This window comes from Excalfactoria chinensis, chromosome 4, assembly GCF_039878825.1.
Source record: "Excalfactoria chinensis isolate bCotChi1 chromosome 4, bCotChi1.hap2, whole genome shotgun sequence".
NCBI lineage: Eukaryota > Metazoa > Chordata > Aves > Galliformes > Phasianidae > Excalfactoria > Excalfactoria chinensis.
In genome coordinates, this window is record NC_092828.1 from 65,318,237 (window position 1) to 65,337,209 (window position 18,973).

At 35.2% G+C, this 18,973-nt stretch overlaps 1 long non-coding RNA gene across 1 annotated transcript; it reads right to left on the bottom strand.

Moving 5' to 3' along the window:
- Window positions 1-339: 339 nt before the first annotated feature.
- Window positions 340-14,734, bottom strand: LOC140250984 (uncharacterized). Its single transcript, XR_011903345.1, has 3 exons — window positions 14,668-14,734; window positions 6,434-6,493; window positions 340-534 (listed from the first exon to the last, which is right to left on the bottom strand). It is a non-coding gene; the product is annotated as an uncharacterized lncRNA (long non-coding RNA).
- Between the last annotated feature and the right edge of the window lie 4,239 nt (window positions 14,735-18,973).

An 18,973-nucleotide genomic window follows, 5' to 3' on the forward strand; every position in this document is an offset into this window, starting at 1 on the left:
TTGCACAGAAATTTTTAATAGCTGGCACATAATAAAAGCTGCCACAATGGCAACTTTGAATAATCATTGTTTAGGATAATCCTCATGCTCAAAACTAAACAATACAAACCCAGTCAGCAGTCAAAAGCTTTGAATTTCAGCAAGGCCAACATGTAGTGAAGAATGTCATTACAATTCTTTACGCATTAGAATAATCCAAGGCACATAGTGGTTCTCACTCCTCCACTATTCTCTTAGCTGGAGTGGTCAATACTCAGCAGTCTTTTGCAGTGTCCTCATGGACCAGCGACTGCTTTAAATACATTCCAAGATTTTTGGTGCTGCTTGTGAAACAGCAAATAGTAGGCTCCCGAGGCCATGACAGTGTCTGGAAGTCACGAAAAAGACAAACACTTGCTGTCGTGACTGGTGATACCCAGCAGCATAACAGCACTGTTGGCTGTCACCTCTTACCTCCAGGAGCTGCTGAGCAGATCGTCAAGAAGGAACAGCACAGCTGGAAGTTGCCCTTTGCAGCAATGCCACTGGCTGTCTCTACAAGATTCAAAAGTATTACAAATCTTATTTAGACCACATGAAAATATATCAGCAGACAGATGGGGAGCTGTGCCTGATCTGCATTTGTTTTTGTTTGTTTGTTTGTTTTTATTGAATCACTGAACTAAATTCAGTCAACATGTTTTGTTCAGAGCTGATACAAATGTTGCCAACTCTATCAGTGACAGCTCTTTCTAACAATAAATCCCTAGATGTGAGGTAAGGGTAACACGAAAAGGGCCAAACAACCCATAGACTTACATCTTGGCCTGAAGTTTTTGGAAGCATAGCACATGTTCCTATTGGTGTCTTACTGTAAATGTCACCTGATCTGTACCTTTCTGTTGTATACAAAGTGGAGTGTTAAGTGACAAAAATTATTATAGCGGATGGTGCAAAAAACAGCCCAGTACCTGAACCAATTTTGTTCTGTCTTGCTATTAAAGAAGGTGTAAGTTGCATGCATTTGCTGGGCTATTGACAAAATAGATGATATCTCAGTAATAACAGCTTGCAAGACTTCATCCATAGACATCACATATATTTTTACCATCCTCAGATTAAAGTTAATTTTATTATGCATTACCTAATTTATAACTTATTCCTTATCATTTCTATTGTATCCATATACATTCAGAGCTCATTTTTGATCTCTGAATATATTTAACCTTCCTGTACTTCCTAGATTACCAACTTGTAAATTAAGAAGTAATATAACAGCTATTCATTCCACTCTGAAGAAATTAAAGTTGTAGCATTATGACTGCAATTATTAATGAATTTGTTTCCCCAAATTACTTTTGCATTATGTATATGAGAAAAAACAAACAAACAAACAAAAAGCAACAACAACAACATTAACAACAAAAAACGCATAACAAATTGTTGAAACAAATGGTGAACAGTGTGGCCAGCACTTTATTCTGATTATTAGAAATACCAAAGAACAGTTATTTATCTAGCTAAAAAAGAAGTGCTATCCTAGAAGGTAAACTATCTTAACATTTGCAAGAGAAGCATAGGACTTCTACTGCTATTACAAGTAATTTTTTATTTCAACATAGTCCCCAGAAATGAAGAGAAACTTCATTTAAAGGGCTGCAGTCAGGAAAAGAAGCAGTTGCTTCTCTAAAGTTGCACTGGCTGCAGAAACTGGATATGTTGGTTTTTCTCAATATGATGGCACCTACTGAATGATTACATTATATTCTATCATAACTGCTTTCTCAGGAAGGTGACTTATGGTCTGTGGTGACTGCACTGATCTGAGTACATATTATGATTTATTATAATTTTTTTTAAAAAAATTCAACCACATTTCAGCTGTTTCACTTCCTGTTGCCGTTACCTTCAGCTAATTAGCACTCCTGATTTTTTATACAACTGTCTGAAGATGAAATATATCACCACCAGAAAATTTCATGAAGGGTGTGACACCTGCAAGAGTGAAGTCAAAATGCTTTGGGCAAAATTCAGAGCTGATGGAATTTAACTGGAGGAGTGAGATTGCACTATTTGTTACAAATCTGAATTTGTTTTTGAATATTAAACTATGCTACTGCTCTTGAATCTTTCTATTGAAGAGCTCCACTGCCTGGGTAAATTTTGCATTACTCAAAACAGAATTATGTCCTAAACAGTCTTCTAGTTGTCTTTCATAGAAAAGGTCTCTCTTTGTCTGCATATTCGTAGGTGTGCCTTTCTGAAAAGTAAAGATTAGTTTGTTCTTGTCAGTTTTTACAGCTAGACAATCTCAACATCAGTCAAACAACAGTGATCAAACTAAATACTCAAACATCCAAGTTAAGCATTTGACAGATGAATAAGAGGAAAGTTTAACCTATATTTTTAATAGCTATCTTGTTAGTAGAATTACAAACTCTGCTGCTGTGGATAGTAAATGCATCACAGCTGAAGATATTTTATATATCCCTCACACTTCCACTTGAACCTGTGTTATCAAATGAACTGTTGATCCCTAAGGAAACATGATGAAAGACTAAACCAGGTGTTTGCATCTTATCTTCAGATATACCGTGTCATTTTCTCAAACAGTTTTTGTAACTGTATGCATTTTGTATTACTTCTCCTTTCAGAAGCAAGTATGAATAGATGGTTTCTATGATTCCACTATATTGTCTAGAGAATTGGTTTATTTTTTCCTATTGCCTTTTAAATTGGTAAGACAAATAGTAAGTATAATATAAACCCAGCCTATTGTATTTAAATTTCTGTCCCTTCCTGCTCCATTCTCCCTTGTCTGGTCTTGCTCATTCAGGGCACCTTGTGTAGTCAGTCTTGCAGTCCCTGGGTGATTTCCTCTAAAGCTGCAGTGTGACACCAAGCTAAATATATAAATTCAAAGGCAATATCATATTGATATATCAGCTTCTTTTATTACTTTACAAAAAACAAAACAAAACAAAAAAACAACTAATATATTTATTGGATATAATTAACATGTATATGTTATTTCAGTATTTTCAGCTATGTTTCTGTGTATTAATTGTGACATTTTATAGTTCCATGTATACTTGTTCTTTTATCTTCATGAATAAAACATACTCTCTGGTGGTGTTGGCATTACAATGATACCTTTTACCAAAGCCAAGATGAAATTTTTTTTTTTTGAATTATAGTTATTATTAATGGGGGAAAGCATCCAACAAGAACAAAATAACTAACATAAGAGGGTGCATATGGGAAACTGGCAATCACAGCCTGAACCTCTAATTAGTCAGCTGAGGCAATCTCGGGTCAGCTGTGGGAGCACAGGTGAGGGTAGTTCAGCTGTGCTCCTGGAAGGGATGGAGCTTGGCTCCACCTCTTCTAGACTTCATTTAAGGGCTGATGTCCACTAAGGCAGCATCTCTTTGAGATTGCTCCTTCGTGGAGATTGGATAACCAGTCTCAGCATTTTCCAGCTAGACTGAAAGCATCCGCTAATCCCATAAATTTTAGCTTTCTTCCAGTCAGATTTTATGCAGATAGTTTTCAAAGTTCACACTCCCTGTAGTTCTTTTAATTTCAGACAGTTGCAACATACATTGATCTCATCTCTCTCTGTCTAATGACCAGGATCATTGGTAATTTTTGTAATTGTGCTCTTTCTCATTCAGGTACAAAGGTATTAGCATTCTTTCTGGTCTGGCCTTAGAAATCCGAGTTTGAATGCCTTCACACTAGGGAGAATATTGATCTTCTGTTGCTTACTATTTCAATTTGCATTCTAAGTTCTGGGTTTCTAAGTAAAAGAAAAAGCAGTTAAGAATCATCCATTGTAAAAGAAAGCCATGATCTTCCCCTTCAGCTTCTTTCTCCTGTCTATCCCTGCTTCAGTCTATTTCTGAAGGAGAAAGATGTTTTGAGGTTTTTTGTTTTGTTTTTTTTGTGTACTACAATGTGAGCATGACTGCCTATAAGCTTACTCCTAAATCTTCAAAGAGCTAGATACAGGATGTACTTCTTCATGCAGCTTTTTGTACTTACTATTAGAATGTAGTTTAATTTCAGGATATCTAAGACAATGTCAGCACTGTTAACTCACTAAGTCATGAAATATCCAAGCTATGTGCAAAGAAGTGTAATTTGGAGGTATTAACGTGGGCGCTGAAATCAGAAAACTCACATCAGCTGTCTTTATCAATACTAATTTTAAAGTCTTGTTTTCTAATAAATAGATTTATATCATGTTAGTAAAGATCATCCACAAGTATAATAGACAACAAAAATAACAGGTTATGAATGGTATTTTGCCTTCAACTTTCAGAAGAATCGGAAAGGTAAGATGAAGCATGTTGAAGTGAAGCCTAAACAACACACTTTTTGTGACAGTAGCCTGTAATTGGTGAGGTATGTCAGCTCTAACCCAGAACAGAATTTCCGAAAGATAAATTAAATTCTATAGCGAACTTGCAAAATCCTTGTTTGATTGCTTTCAAAAAAGCAGGGAAAAAATAATTTCATTAAAGCAAGAAGAGCAAATTTCTACTGGCAAAGAGTCAGAAACTAAAGGCCCTAAATATGCAAAATGGAAATAAAATGTAGTGAGTGTAATTCTGCTTTATTTGTTATCTATTTGTTGCCATTATGCAATAACCTAAATTGAATGAATTAGAAACGGAAGATGAGCACTTAAGGCTTAACAAGATTACAAGAAAAGAATGGGGGCTTAAATTATGAACATGGCAAAACTATATAACATGCAGGTTTCTTCAGCATCAGAATGAAGAAGACAATTCTTTGTTTAATAGAATTTTCCCTTTCTGTAATTACTTCGGTGTCTGGGTGCACAGACTGTTCTTTACAGTTGCTTGACTATTTTTATTAGTATTCAGTACTGAACTATTTCCTGTGTCATGCTGGTTAGAACATTCTTTTATGCACTTACATGAGCAAATACAAGTCCAAGTCTTTCTTACCTATTTCTTTGAGTATTTTCACTGTGCATACAACAAATTTCACTAGAATAAGAGGTAAAGAGATTCTGACCTTAATTCTCTTTATTAACTATGAATGGTTTTGAAGTGTTGACTGTATTATGATTATTTTCTACTAAATCTTACTGCACTTCAATGCACAATTAAATATGCTTCATTTTAGTATTGAATAAAATGATAGTGTTATCATTTGCATCCTATTTTAAGTACAAAGAGCCTGTCAGTATTACGTAGTCCCCAACAAATGTCCCACTCTCCCTAACAAGAAAGAGCCATCGGGAGCCCCCATCACAGTGCAGTACTCCGTCATCAGCCGATTAGATGCGAAGCTTAATGAAAAAGTATTCACCAATATTTCACCCAGATATAGCTATCATCTGTTACTTTTCAATACTTTTCAATGTACTAAGCCACAACTCAAATACACAGGGTTTTTTTGTTTGGTTGTTTTTTTGTGTGTTTTGTTGTTGTTGTTTGGTTTTTTTTTGCTTTTCCTAAAATTTAGAGAGTGCTTTAGTGCTTTTCAAGATCTGCTGCACTGAAGATGTATAAAAGACAGTGCCAAAACCAGAAGCACCAAAAGGTAACTAGCATGTCAGGAGGGAAACAAAAAAAAAAACAAAAAACAAAAAAAAAAAAAACACAACAACAACAAAAAACACATTTTTCCTTTATGAACTTAAGTAGAAAAAATTATGACACCTTATATTTCTCATTATACCATTCTTACCCTGAGGAATCTGTGCTGTGAGACTCTGAGACAGGACAAGGAAACACAGGAAAGGGGCAAGGATAATATCCCTGGTCATTTATTGACTTTCCCTAAGGGAAGCTGTAGACACAAAGCTTGTTATCATCAGACAGTGCAGAAAAATGTTCCAAAAATGATTTTAATGGTTTTGCTCACTTTGGGCATGACTCATTGATCTGAGCAAAAGAAAGCTCATTTTGATCAAGATAAACTTAGAATTTAGGTAAAACTGGAGTTCAGTAACTAATTAAGACAAATCTCCACTGAAAATCTCATTGCTTTTTAGTATCAGCAGTAGCATCACTAAGAATAATATACCATGGTCCTCTAAATCTGTAGCTTTTGTCAGGCAGACAGCATACCTAACTATGTTTTATGCTGTTTTGGCAGCATGTCTCAACAAACAGAATGCAGCTTGTTGCTCATATTTAGTGGCAAACCTCACCTCTAGGCAAAATACACTAAGTTTGACAGGATAGTAAAAACATGATTTAAAAATAATAATAATAATAGTAGGAAGAAAAGGAAAAACAGTCCAGTTAATTGTATTTTAGAAAAAACAGTAATGCTGAAAAGAAGAAAAATAAAAATAAAATTAAAAAAAAAAAAATGAAGTCCAACATAATAAGCTTAGTCTTTTTCAATTGCTTTCGTATTCTTCATGCCTAAATGAAAGGAAATAAAATTGCTTGGGGAAAATACTTACCAATTGTATGCCATGCTGTCCAAACAGCTTCATACAGAGAACTGAACATTCCTTTCCCCCCTGAAACAGCATTTATTTCAAGACACAATCAACTTTCATATTGAATTGACTATTTGACTACATGAAATTATAAAACTGCTTTTAAAGATGCCTAGAAAACCACTGTACTGTAATAATTTGTTATATGTCAAAATATTTTCAATAAAATTAGATTAGTTTAAAAATACTTAATATGGTTAATGAGCAGAACTGGAACATTCTTTTGATACATGGAAGTAGTAACCCTAAAGACATTATTTTCGTAATAGTATAATTTTACATTCCCATTAAATCCTAAACCCTAGTCCACCTCAAACCATAAGTATACAGTGTTGGACTGTAAAAATGCTTCAATTTGTCTGGTAGGGTTTTCAGGTTGCACAGATGGCTGCTGTAGATTACTAAAATGGCACTGTGCAATAACAGTGCCAGCTGTATAACAACCAGCCCATCTCTAAAAGAGATAGCAAATTAAAAGAGGGAATCCTTTCAGAAAATGTCTGAGAGCTCTTTCAAATGGGTTGAAAAATCTACATCAGGAAGAAGGAATTCCAATTTGACCAAAAAACAAACAAACAACAAAACAGACTCTGTCATATTTGTCATTAAAATTGTGTTTCAGCAAATCATTTAGGGAAATGAAAGAGCAGGGTTACATTCCTTTATTATCACTGTAGCAACTGTAATATTAAATATTTTCTAATTTATTTTTTCTAATTTGACAAGAAGATTAATTCCAAAAACCTAGAAAAGTGGTGAGAGCTATGGTAGTAAGATGTTGATTTTTCCGACTGTTTTTCTAGCTGAGATCAAGTCTACAGTGCAGTAAAAACATTACTATTCTCCAGAGGAATCATTGCTAGTTCTTTAAGGATGTAGCATATCCTAATGAAATTGGTCATGTAGTTCACTTCCCTTCCCATTCTTTCTTTCCTCTAGTGCAATTATATGTTAGGAACTGGAAATTCACATTAGGCTAAACATTTTATTTATTTTTCTTCATGGAAATTATTGCAAGGATAACGCAAGAATATTGAAAGAATAAGTATCTTGCAGAGCAGATGCTTTGATATCAACAACAGATAAAGTACTACTTTAACTGATTCTTTCATGATCATAAACACAGTGCCATCTTCACATGAATGTCAATAATTTCATGTACAGAAATCAAAATTACAGTAGATGATGTTTTATCATGTCTCAGATGAAACACTGAAGACAAAAATATGTATCTATCTTCTATTTTATTCCTACAATCAGATTTGATCAAAATTCTGTTGTATTGTACTTATCATATTTATGCTTAGTTAAATATAAGAATTAAGTAAAAACTTTTTGACTTCTTTCCTTTCTGACAGAGAACTTGATCCAATCCTTACTCTCCCCTCAAGGAAACCAATTATTGTCATGGACATTCTGTTCTCATTTCCATTCATCTACTAAATTAAAATGAGGGCTCATAAATTAGGATAAAACCCCTTTTCCTTATGGCATAATTTAAAGGAAGTCTTCTGTGACCTTTGTGTACTGCTGTTTGTTTGTTTGTTTTTAATACAAATTCCAACCCTCAATGTGGAAAAACAAACAGACCTCCCTTTTTTGGTACTTTCATTTTTACTGAAAATAATATAATAAGAATGAGAATGTTTTCAGAGGAGGGAGAAAACATAATATCCAAATATAGAACAACTACTTCAAAATATTCTACTGAAGTAAAAAGTATTATTTATACCCAAATATACTAAAAAACACTGGTCTTTTCTACCATCAGAATACATAATGACACAATTTATTAGTGGTTACTTCTTTTTCTTTTTTTCCCACTGATTTATATGAAGGGCTTTTAACAGTTTCAAATTATGTCCAATAACAGGCCATACATACTGATGTATAGAAGTCATTCTACTCAACTTAATAGTCTAAACTATGCACAAGCATAATGTAAATCCAATACACCATGAAGAGCAGAAAGCAAAAATGAGATTCTAGGAACTAAGCCAACAAACTGCTTTTTCATGTATATGCTTTCCTTGGTCCAATAGTTAACATTTATGGACTGGAAAACACTGAGACATATTTTAATGAATTTGAAGATTTGGTTCACGGTCCTAAAATGGTGTTATTCTCAATTTTGCAAAATGACTGCAAAAGCTCCGTCCTGCCCAGAAAATACTTTTACACTAGAAGAACACACCACCGTTTTTTGTTCTATCTAAAGCTATATTCTAGTTAATAATTACCCTTGCTCAAGCATTTTCTCATTTACTTAAGATAACATAAAAGTTAGTTATTCTGAAATGGAAGAAGAACACAGCCCTTGAAATGTGTATGTGAGGTGATTCAAAGCAGAAATTATTTCATCTCACATTTGCAAAACAACTGATGAGAAAAATGCTAAAATGTTACATGCACCAAAACAGTTAATTAACATTAACTTACTTTTCTGTTCACAGGAGAAACAAATTTCAAATTAGCACCTATGTTTAGCCTATGGTATAAACTTTACACAATGCTCGTCTTGCTGTATAAGAGAGAAAAACACACTACAGGGACCCTTGAAAACATTGTTCTAAAAATCAGAATACGTGAAAAGAAATTCCAGTACATGAGCAGTCTTATTTAGGCCCATCACATGTAGTGTGCAAGGGGCTGTGCTTGGGCCATGGCAAGCTCAGAAATTTGTACAAACTGAGTGAAGAATCCCTTGGGAGCAGTTCTGTGAAGAAGGACTTGAGGGTCCTGATGGAAGCTGGACATGAGCCAGAAGTATGCGCTTGCAGCCCAAAAGGCCAGCTATGCTCTGGGCTCCATCAAAAGAAGAGTGGCCATGGGCAGGGGGGTAACTCAGCTCTTGTGAGGCCCCATCTGGAGTACTGTCCCCAGTACAAAAAAAATGTGTAGATCTTGGAATGAGTCCAGAGGAGGACCACTAAGATGATCAGAGGGCTGGAGCACCTCTCCTATGAAGAAAGATTGAGAGAGCTGGGCTTTTTTAGCTTGGAGAAGAGAAGGCTCTTCCAATGAGAGAGATCTCATTGTGGCCTTCCAGTACTTGAAGGGAGCATATAAACAGGAGGGGATATGGCTCTTTATCAGGATAGTATTGGATGTGGGGAATGGTTTTAACAGCACCCATTCAAATGCACTGTCATCACTTTCTTTTACCATACTTTCTTATAGCAAAATAGTACTCATTTTTAATGTCCTTAGGCTGGATTTTTAACTAGACCACTTTTTTTCCCTAGTTATTGTGAACAGATGTCTGATTTTATTTATTTAGAAGGTAAACTGGTAACTAACTACAGAGACAAGTAGTGAGGGAAGCTGTTTTCTAGCTTTACTGTATGCATCTGTGCACTCATTTCTGCCAATGCATCGTTATCAGTCATCATCCATCATCTGATCAGCCCTGGCTGGATCAGGAGGAGAGAATACATTTGCCTGTATTTCAACCAACAATTCAAACTGGGACCCTTCTAGAATACTTTTAAAATACACCCATAGCAGGCATATATACCATGATTATTCTCTCCCTGCATTTTGCTAGAGAGTGATTTTGTACTCTTATAGCAATAATGTTATGCTTTCCCTTTATCAAACAGTCCGTCAAAAGGCAGGTTGTTCAGGCCAGGAATAAAGAACAGAATTATCAGGTTTACAGTCCTGCAAAGGCTCCAGGGATGCCTTCCTTAGCAGCATGAACCAGTAGTACAGTACTGAGTTCAAATGAATCTGCCTGCCTTGCTTCTCAGCAAGGAAAACTATCCAGGACAGAACATCCCGCTATCGCAAATTTAATAGTTTAAAATTAGCTGTCAGGTGTACCTCTGCTAGGTACTGAACAGTATAAGAAAGGCTTTTTCTACCTAACTGGATAGTACAAGGAATCTTCTTGATCAGTACTGTCTGCAAAGTTAACAGTATTGGTTCATACATAAAATACAACACTGTTCTACCAGTCTTTTTTTTTTTTTTTTTTTTTTTTTTCTCCTCCTTGCTTTAATTTGTTGATTTATGAAAGACTGATTCTATCTGATAGGAGGATAAGGGAATCTACTATCCAATCTGTTCATATTTAAGCAATTTACAAATACTTGTGCTTTTTCCTTCTAGGAAAAATATCCTTAGAAATTCCTCATAAGCATCCAGTATGTTTTCATTCTAAATAATAGGTATTCTTTTTTCAAAACAAATTACATAGCAGTACAAGATCTGGGGAACAATCAAAGAGCTTTTGCATGCAGAACATAATGAACAGCCCAACTGCCTCCAAACACCACACAAGATATCTTCTGTATAGGTTGGCAGGTCTAAACTAGTCATTGCATTGTTCTTAAAAAATAAATACAGTAAATATTTAAAACTTACTTTCAGAAGCTGTCTACATCTGTCTTCACAGTTTTATTTTGAAGGACAGATCAGAACAATCAAAGACAGAATTTCTTAGTTAAATGATGTCATATATTTTGGTCTACTCCCCTACCTCTCCTTCACAGCTCATTAATAATATTAAAGTGTTGATACAGGAAATTGTTTACGAAGATTGCTCTGCTGCACCTCTTGTTTAATGGTAGTTTATTTCCTTCCTGTCAGATTGCCTTGCCTGTTGAGAAAACCTTTGATGCTGAGACACCTTCAAAACATCAGCACAGAATATTCCTCTATTACCTAGGCATTATAAATGGCAGTTCTACTATAGGTCCCTTTCCTCTCAGACTTTTAGTCTTCAGACTTTCTACATAGTTCTTGATTTCCTTTTCATTCTGATTAAATCTACTACACTTTTGTTTCTTTTTCAAGGATTTTCCTGGCTTTTTTTCCCCAGAAGATTCTTCCATCTGGTACTACCCTCCATCTTTAAAGAGTTCTGTGCTGACTGGGGAGGGGAAGAACCAGAGCTAAAGTTCAGAAGAGCATAAAACAACACTTTCTGTTTTGCAGATTTTCCTACCCTACAGCAGTCATGACAGCTGCTCCCATAACAAATGATTAGAGCTTACAAACAAGGCAGAGTTGCGAAGGACAAGGGATTTCAAGGAACCATCCACTATGTAATTTGCAGATAGATATACAGCTATTTACAGTGTCTACTACAGTATTTACAGTGCAAAAATGGATATGAGATCCTTTAGCATTCCCTAACCATACAGATCTCATCTATTTTCACTCTTCTCTATCCTCTATCCCTCATTCAACCCAACACACACACAAGCACACATAAAACTCTTCTCTTTGGAAGTACATTCCTAGGAAGTCTCACAAGGATAAATTCTGGATAAAGGCATAAAACATGGAAGAAAATTAATTACAGGGAGTAGTGTTTGCTAATTGTTTTTGGCACTGGTGGTGGATTCAGTAAGAAATTTCTACCACTCTCTAATTAGAATGCCATTTGATTTAAAGGTGCAATAATAAATATCTGACATGAAATATCTACTTCCACAGAGTAATTTACTTTCAGTATTAACCAATATACTGCTATTTTTGTAAAGTCTTTCCAGAGAGTTCATAGATAAATGATTATAAAATAAAAATTTCTAAGTAATCAGCTAGTTTAGACACAAACTTCTATTGAAGTTCTTCATCTAACCCTGAACACTGAAAGAAAAAAGTAATTTCACCAATCAATAAATCATATCACGGAAAACATGACAGCCCTTTCCCTAATTGCAGACAAATTTTGGTCTTTTCCCTAATGTTTTTTATCTGCAGTTGTAAGTTGCCCTATATTGATTTTTGCACATCATCTCATGTAGCCTCATCTGAACTTTGAATGACTTACATGCATATACTAAAGCACAAATCCATTACAGAATTGTCTTGCTGATAGATGAAGTTTAAAATTTGTTTTTTGTACAGTAAATTACAGAAATGCTGATTGTCCTTTCACTTGCAGAACTACAAATCAAAATCTTAGTCAATGATACAATACATTTATAGGAATGGCCCAATAAAAAAGAAAGCCAAAAGCAAAAGTGTGTTCTTTCTCACTTTTGTGTGCACATAATAAACCAACTGTAAATGATGTTCTTTATTGTAGGCTTAAAGTTGAAAGACTCTCATAGTAAATGACTCAAGTGCTAACAACATACTGCTGATTCATTAAGCCCAGCATAGAAAGTTATCTGCTGTTTATGGCTATTTCCTAAGGAAGTTTTTATCTCTTTATAATTCAGAGTGTTACATGAAACTTTACCAGGGTGCATTAATATCAGGGTAAGAATAATACATAAATTTGATGAAAATTCCCTGACTTTAAAAAAATATTGCGAGTGAAAAAAAAAAAAAAAAAAAAAAAAAAAATGACAGAAAGAAAGGGGTCCAAAATGTTACATATTGTTTGTATCTCTGTGTGGCATTTCCAGTTATAGAGTAACTGCATATGTCAGATTCAACTCATGGGCACAATTCTGGAGGATATACTTTTCAGATTATATTATTATTATTTAGTGAAATGAAATGCAAGTACTGTGAACACAGAAAGTACTTGGTATTTATGCAAAGAAATTTTTTGTACTATTTGTGTTTTTTTTCCTCAAGTAGACGCTATGGGAAAGGGCAATAATCCAGTTAGATACAATCATTTCTAATGAGTTTTATAAAGTGTTTTTGGAATAAATTGATTTATTCTATTGGTCATCGAAAGTTAATTTGTTATGGGCAATATGACCTATGTTTGTAGTGTTATTAGTGATTTGAGATGTTCTGGCTGGGCTTGGTCAGAAACTGCAAGTTATCCTACAGTTTCATTTAAAGGTATCAGATTGTTTTCCAAGGCAAACAAAGAAGACTCAGAACCTCAGACTAGTGACCATCTTTGGGAAAACAAGAGAAAAGATTAAGGAGCAAATTTGCTTTTCCTTTAGAGAAAAATTAACAATAAAAAATATATTATTCTGAGAAGGTATAATTATTTTCCCTGATAATTTTTCTAAAGTAATGCCAATAAGAACAAGAAAAACTGCCTTGCAAAATTGCAGATATAAGAGAGAAAAAGAAAGTTTCCATAGATAAGCTGAACACCTGTACAGAGATATTTTGCCACTAATCCCTAGCAGGGATTCAATACTAGATCTATAGTAAGAAATCAACCATCTCTTCAAGCACAGATATTATAGAAAGAGAAAACTTATATGCCTTAATGACAACTCATAAAAAAGTATATATATTAAAAAAAAAAATCATGGCAAGCTTACACTTTGTAAATTTTAATCTTCACAGCTCCTGAAAGAAAAACTCTGCAGCACACAGAGTGATAAACTGGAAACAAGGGAAATATAAAATTCAAACAGAGCTATAGGATAATGACTTCATTTTAACTATATGGTGAAAAAAAATCAGTAAGCCATGGAATTTTTTTTTTTCCCTATTATAAATTATGTCAGAGCTGAATAACAAAATGAAAATTGACATGTGAATACATAGCAGTGTCAAAGCTGACAGTATAAAGAAGGCAAAAAAGCAGAACAAAAGTGGTTGTATCTTTCACATTATAGCTACTACAAGAAGGTAGAATCTGAATTCAATTTGTGAAAAATAAAGAAGAAAAAAATACATCAAGAGCTATTTTAATAAAATATAACTAGTAAAATCACAACAAGATTATTTTTAAATAAAAGATTTCAAGGTCCAGATTGAGAATTTGCTATATTGCTTTTCCTATATAGGAAAATATGTTTTACTCTTAAATGGTTTGCTATATTTATTCAGATACACTGCCAGAGGTTTTGATTTTATATTTGCAAGGAGAAGATAGAAAAACCAACACAGAGCGATGATTCCAATCTGAATAGGGGGGGGGAATGGTTGTAATTGACATTTCTATTGTGTTAACTACTTCAAAAAGGAAGAAATATCTGTTCCCTGATCAGCAGAAGTGGGGGTGGAGGGATGAGAGGAGATTATAAAGCCAGCCAGTTATAACTCCAGTGCAGTCATAAAAGTTTGTCCACTGAAAGATGGGGTTCAAGCCACAGTTGAAAAGTATGGAGTTCAAGCCACGAGTTTGCTATTCTTACTTGAAGTTTATTGAGAAAGAAAGTCCTTTCTTAAAAAGAAATTCACAAAAAGCCTGAAAACACAGCACATGTTAGCAATCCCTTCTGTAAGGTAGAAATAACATAAGGATGGTGGTAATAATACAAGCAAGAATAATGGTAATAGATAACCAAAAGTTATCTATAGGAAAAACTCACCAATACAGATGCCTTCAGTCTAGCTGGAAATGCTGAGACTGGTTATCCAATTTCCACAAAGGAGCAATCTCAAAAGAGGTGCTGTCCTAGTGGTGGTCAGCCCTTAAATGAAGTCCAGGAGAGGTGGAGTCAATCTCCACCCCTTCTGGGAGCACAGCTATATAACCTTCACCTGTGCTCCCACAGCTGACCTGACAGTTGATTAATCAGCAGTTCAGGCTGTGATTACCAGTTTCCCATACACCTTCTTTTTCCAGATTGTTTCTTACTCATTCCATGCTCTCTAAATTGGTTGCCAGACAAAGTCTTACCATCGTACGAATTTGTTTTTGTAGACTCAAGTTTCACAGGCTAAGAGATTTGATGCCTTTTAAATTTAAAGATTGTCATTTCTCCTTTTTAATGTTCTTCCTCACAGTTTCCTGTTGTGCTTCAAGATCAAGTATAAGGATAAATAAAACCTGCAGCAAACAAGCCATAAGGAAGCAATCTGTACTATTTATTGGACCACACTTACAATAACTCCATATATGAACAGAATGCTAAAAATGTTAAATTGTCTGTAACAGAACAATTCAAATTTCTAACGGTCTCATTTATTCTGCCTGGAAAGTTGGAAACTATATATGGATGAACAAATGATAGAGGATGTTTTCTGCTAAGAGGAGTATTTCAGAGTTATTTTCTGCAGGAATCAAATTGCCAAGCCAGAATATCTTAGTCATGGCAAAGCTTCATGTACAAAGAAAAAAAAAAAAAAAAAAAAAAAAAAAAAAAAAAAAAAAAAAAAAGAAACATGCTGTATCTCAACTATAAACTGAATTAATTACCCTGAATTTTTTTCTCAAAAACGGTATACAATATAAGACATCATTTTTTCCATCTAAAATTTAAAAATCTGGATGATTGCAAATAGTTGAAACTAAATAATGTGGATTGATCCGATTTTTAGTGATCTCTGACAAGAAGTTTGATCCATACAATTTACTTCTAAGAGAAATCTGTACACTTAACACTACAAGTCTACTGGCAGACCCTAAGTACCACATCCATACATTTCTTAAATACTTCCAGGTATGGTAACTCCCTGGGCAGTGTGTTTCAATGCCTAAGCATTCTTTACATGAAAAAATTATTCCTGATGTCCAATCTAAACCTTCTGTGGAACATATTAATTTCATTATCTTGCATCCTTTCATTTCTTACCTGAAAAGACTCCAGTTTCTCCTTCTTTGTTACCTCCTGACAGGTAATTGTAGAAAGCATTGAGATCTCCCCCTTTGTCTCTTTTCCTTTAGAATAAATAACCCTGGTTCCTTCAGCTGCTCCTCTTATTTCTTGTTGTCTAATCCACTCACCAACTTTGTTACTCCTCTGGACATGCTTAAGTAACTCAAATCCCTCTTGTAGTGAGGGGTCAAAAACTGGATGTGATACCTGAGGTGAGGCTTCATCAGTGCTGTGCACAGAGGTTCAACTTTCCCAGACGGTAACATTTTCTAAGCAGATTAGATTTATTAATTTAATTGTAGCCTTAGTGTATAAGCCTATATCCTTCTTATATTCTTGGAAGATTTATATTGGTGTCGAGGTATAACAATAGGCAATACAGGAAATTTTGAAGTCCAAATATTATCCTTATTCAGAGAATATATTGCCAGACTTGGGAACTGTTTTATTCTCTTTCACTTAGTCCACTATCATTTTGTTGCATACTGTGTCACAGGAAAAACGTGACTATATTTGAAGTAACAAAATTCAAAAATATGCTATTTGGCAATAACTTCACAAGTCAATTAAATACTGTACCTTGACAGCACTGGCAGAAATGTGGGTAGGTGCATACCTCCAGTCCAGAAGCAAAACATCATGTCATTGAACAGCACTTCATCGGAAATTCATCAGGCTGCCCTCTGGGCAGCATTTTGTTGCTGTAGGTGGACATAGTAATCCATAGAGGTGGCTTGAAACACAGCCCCCTAGCTAACTTAGAGGATCTCTGTACCATGCTGCTACATTTCCTTAGGATCTGCAGTTTCCCTGTAACAGATCATTGCTTCTTGAAAGCTTCAAGACTCATAATGTCTTAAAAGTTTTAATGTGGTTTCTTGTAGGTAGGGGATTTCTCCACATCCACTAAAGCTAGTTTCTGCATACAAGTGAGTTTAGTGCAAAAATAAGGTGATGAGTTGATTAGGTACTACTTTTTACTTCAATACTGTCCAGCCTGCATGAAGACAGCATGTCATACAGAAAAATTTCAGGTCTAGGTCACAGATGGCCTGTATTGTGGGATTATTTAGTATCTCTCTTCTCACATACATCATGGTATTAGAAGAAAAGTTGTATTAATTACTTCTGTGTTTGCTACTTAGGTGATCACTTATAGACTTGATCGATGGATTATAGACTTGAAGATTATAGACTTGATCGATGGGCCAAGGTTAATGGAATGAGTTTCAACAGGGCCAAGTGTCGGGTCCTGCATTTTGGTCATAACAACCCCAGGCAATCCTACAGGCTTGGGGAGGTGTGGCTGGAAAGCTCCCAGACGGAAAGGGACCTTGGTGTGCTGATGGACAGTCGGCTGAATATGAGCCAGCAGTGTGCCCAGGTGGCCAAGAAGGCCAATGGCATCCTGGCTTGTATCAGGAATGGTGTGGTGAGCAGGACTAAGGAAGTCATCCTGCCCCTGTACTCAGCATTGGTGAGGCCTCACCTCGAGTACTGTGTCCAGTTTTGGGCACCTCAGCACAAGAAGGACATGGAGGTACTGGAGCAGGTCCAGAGAAGGGCAACGAGGCTTGTTAAGGGCTTGGAGAATCAGCCCTATGAGGAGAGACTAAGGAAGCTGGGGCTGTTTAGTCTGAGGAAGAGGAGGCTGAGGGGAGACCTTATTGCTGTCTTCCAGTACCTGAAAGGTTCTTACAGTGAGAGTGGGGCAGGTCTATTCTCACTACTGACTTGTGACAGGACGAGGGGAAATGGCCTCAAGTTGCGCCAGGGCAAGTTTAGGTTGGATATTAGAAAGAACTTCTTTACAGAAAGGGTGGTTAGGTACTGGAATGGGCTCCCCAAGGAGGTGGTTGAATCGCCATCCCTGGATGTGTTTAAGAGCCGCTTGGATGTGGTACTCAGGGATATGATTTAGCAGAGGTTTGTTGTTGTGGTATTGTTTTGTGGTTGTTTTTTAAGAGATAGGCTACTGGTTAGGCTGCGGTTGGACTTGATGATCTTCAAGGTCTTTTCCAACCTGAGTAATTCTATGATTCTATGATTCTATGATCACTGTTAAGAGTACTACATCCAGATCAGACATTCACATTTGAGGAAGAACACACATAAACTGTAAAAAATTCAGAGAAAGCCCAAAGAAAAATTGAAGATTTGTGAAGTTTAAATTATAGAAAAGTCAAGTAGATCATTCACTTTAGGCAATTAAAGATAAGCACTGAATTATTGATATATAAGACAAATTCTTAAATCTGTCTCTTATATTTCTTAGTAAGTCATAACCGCTACAGTAATGGGATCTATGCAAGAACTGTATTTTAAAAATATTTAAATATATTCAATATATTATATGTGCTTTTATATATACACCAATCTATAAAACATCTTTTTAATTTGTTTTTTTGCTTGTTTTCCTGCAGTTCATCATTGGGATTGTTTACTAATTAATCAATGAAAATAAGAGACTCGTGACTAGAGAGCATTTTTCTAGGAGCAGCAGCTGCCCATCACTGTGGATATTCCAGTTAAAGTAATTCACAAAAGTTCTGTAGTTTCTCCAGCAAAGAACATCAAAGAAATACGAAATGTTTCTGATTCATTTGAAATGAGTTCAAAATTTATGAATCTAAACAGTAATAAATAACCCTTCAAAACTTTGCAGGTCTCCATAATGTTTTATAATATATGGCACAGTACAGAAAGAACTCTGTTTTCTCTCTTAATTTTCCAAAATGCCATCTTGACATATACAAGGTAGTGTAGAGGTTCACTATTTGGCTTTCAGAATACTAGAGTTGAGTTTAAAACAGAAATGATAAAGTTGTGAAACAACTTACAATATCTCAACATTTTTGCCAATATATTATAAATTTCAGAAAAGAAAACCAGCAAACTAACCAGCAATTTCTATATCCACTGTTTCTATAAATGAGAAAACTGCCAAGCTGAAATAAACCCAATTAATCTTACTTACAAGGTAACCTGTACATTTCTACGTGAGATCTGTTTCCTTGGGGGAATAGTATAGCTTTGAGCACTCATCTAATCTATTTCTCATATGTATACAATAAAA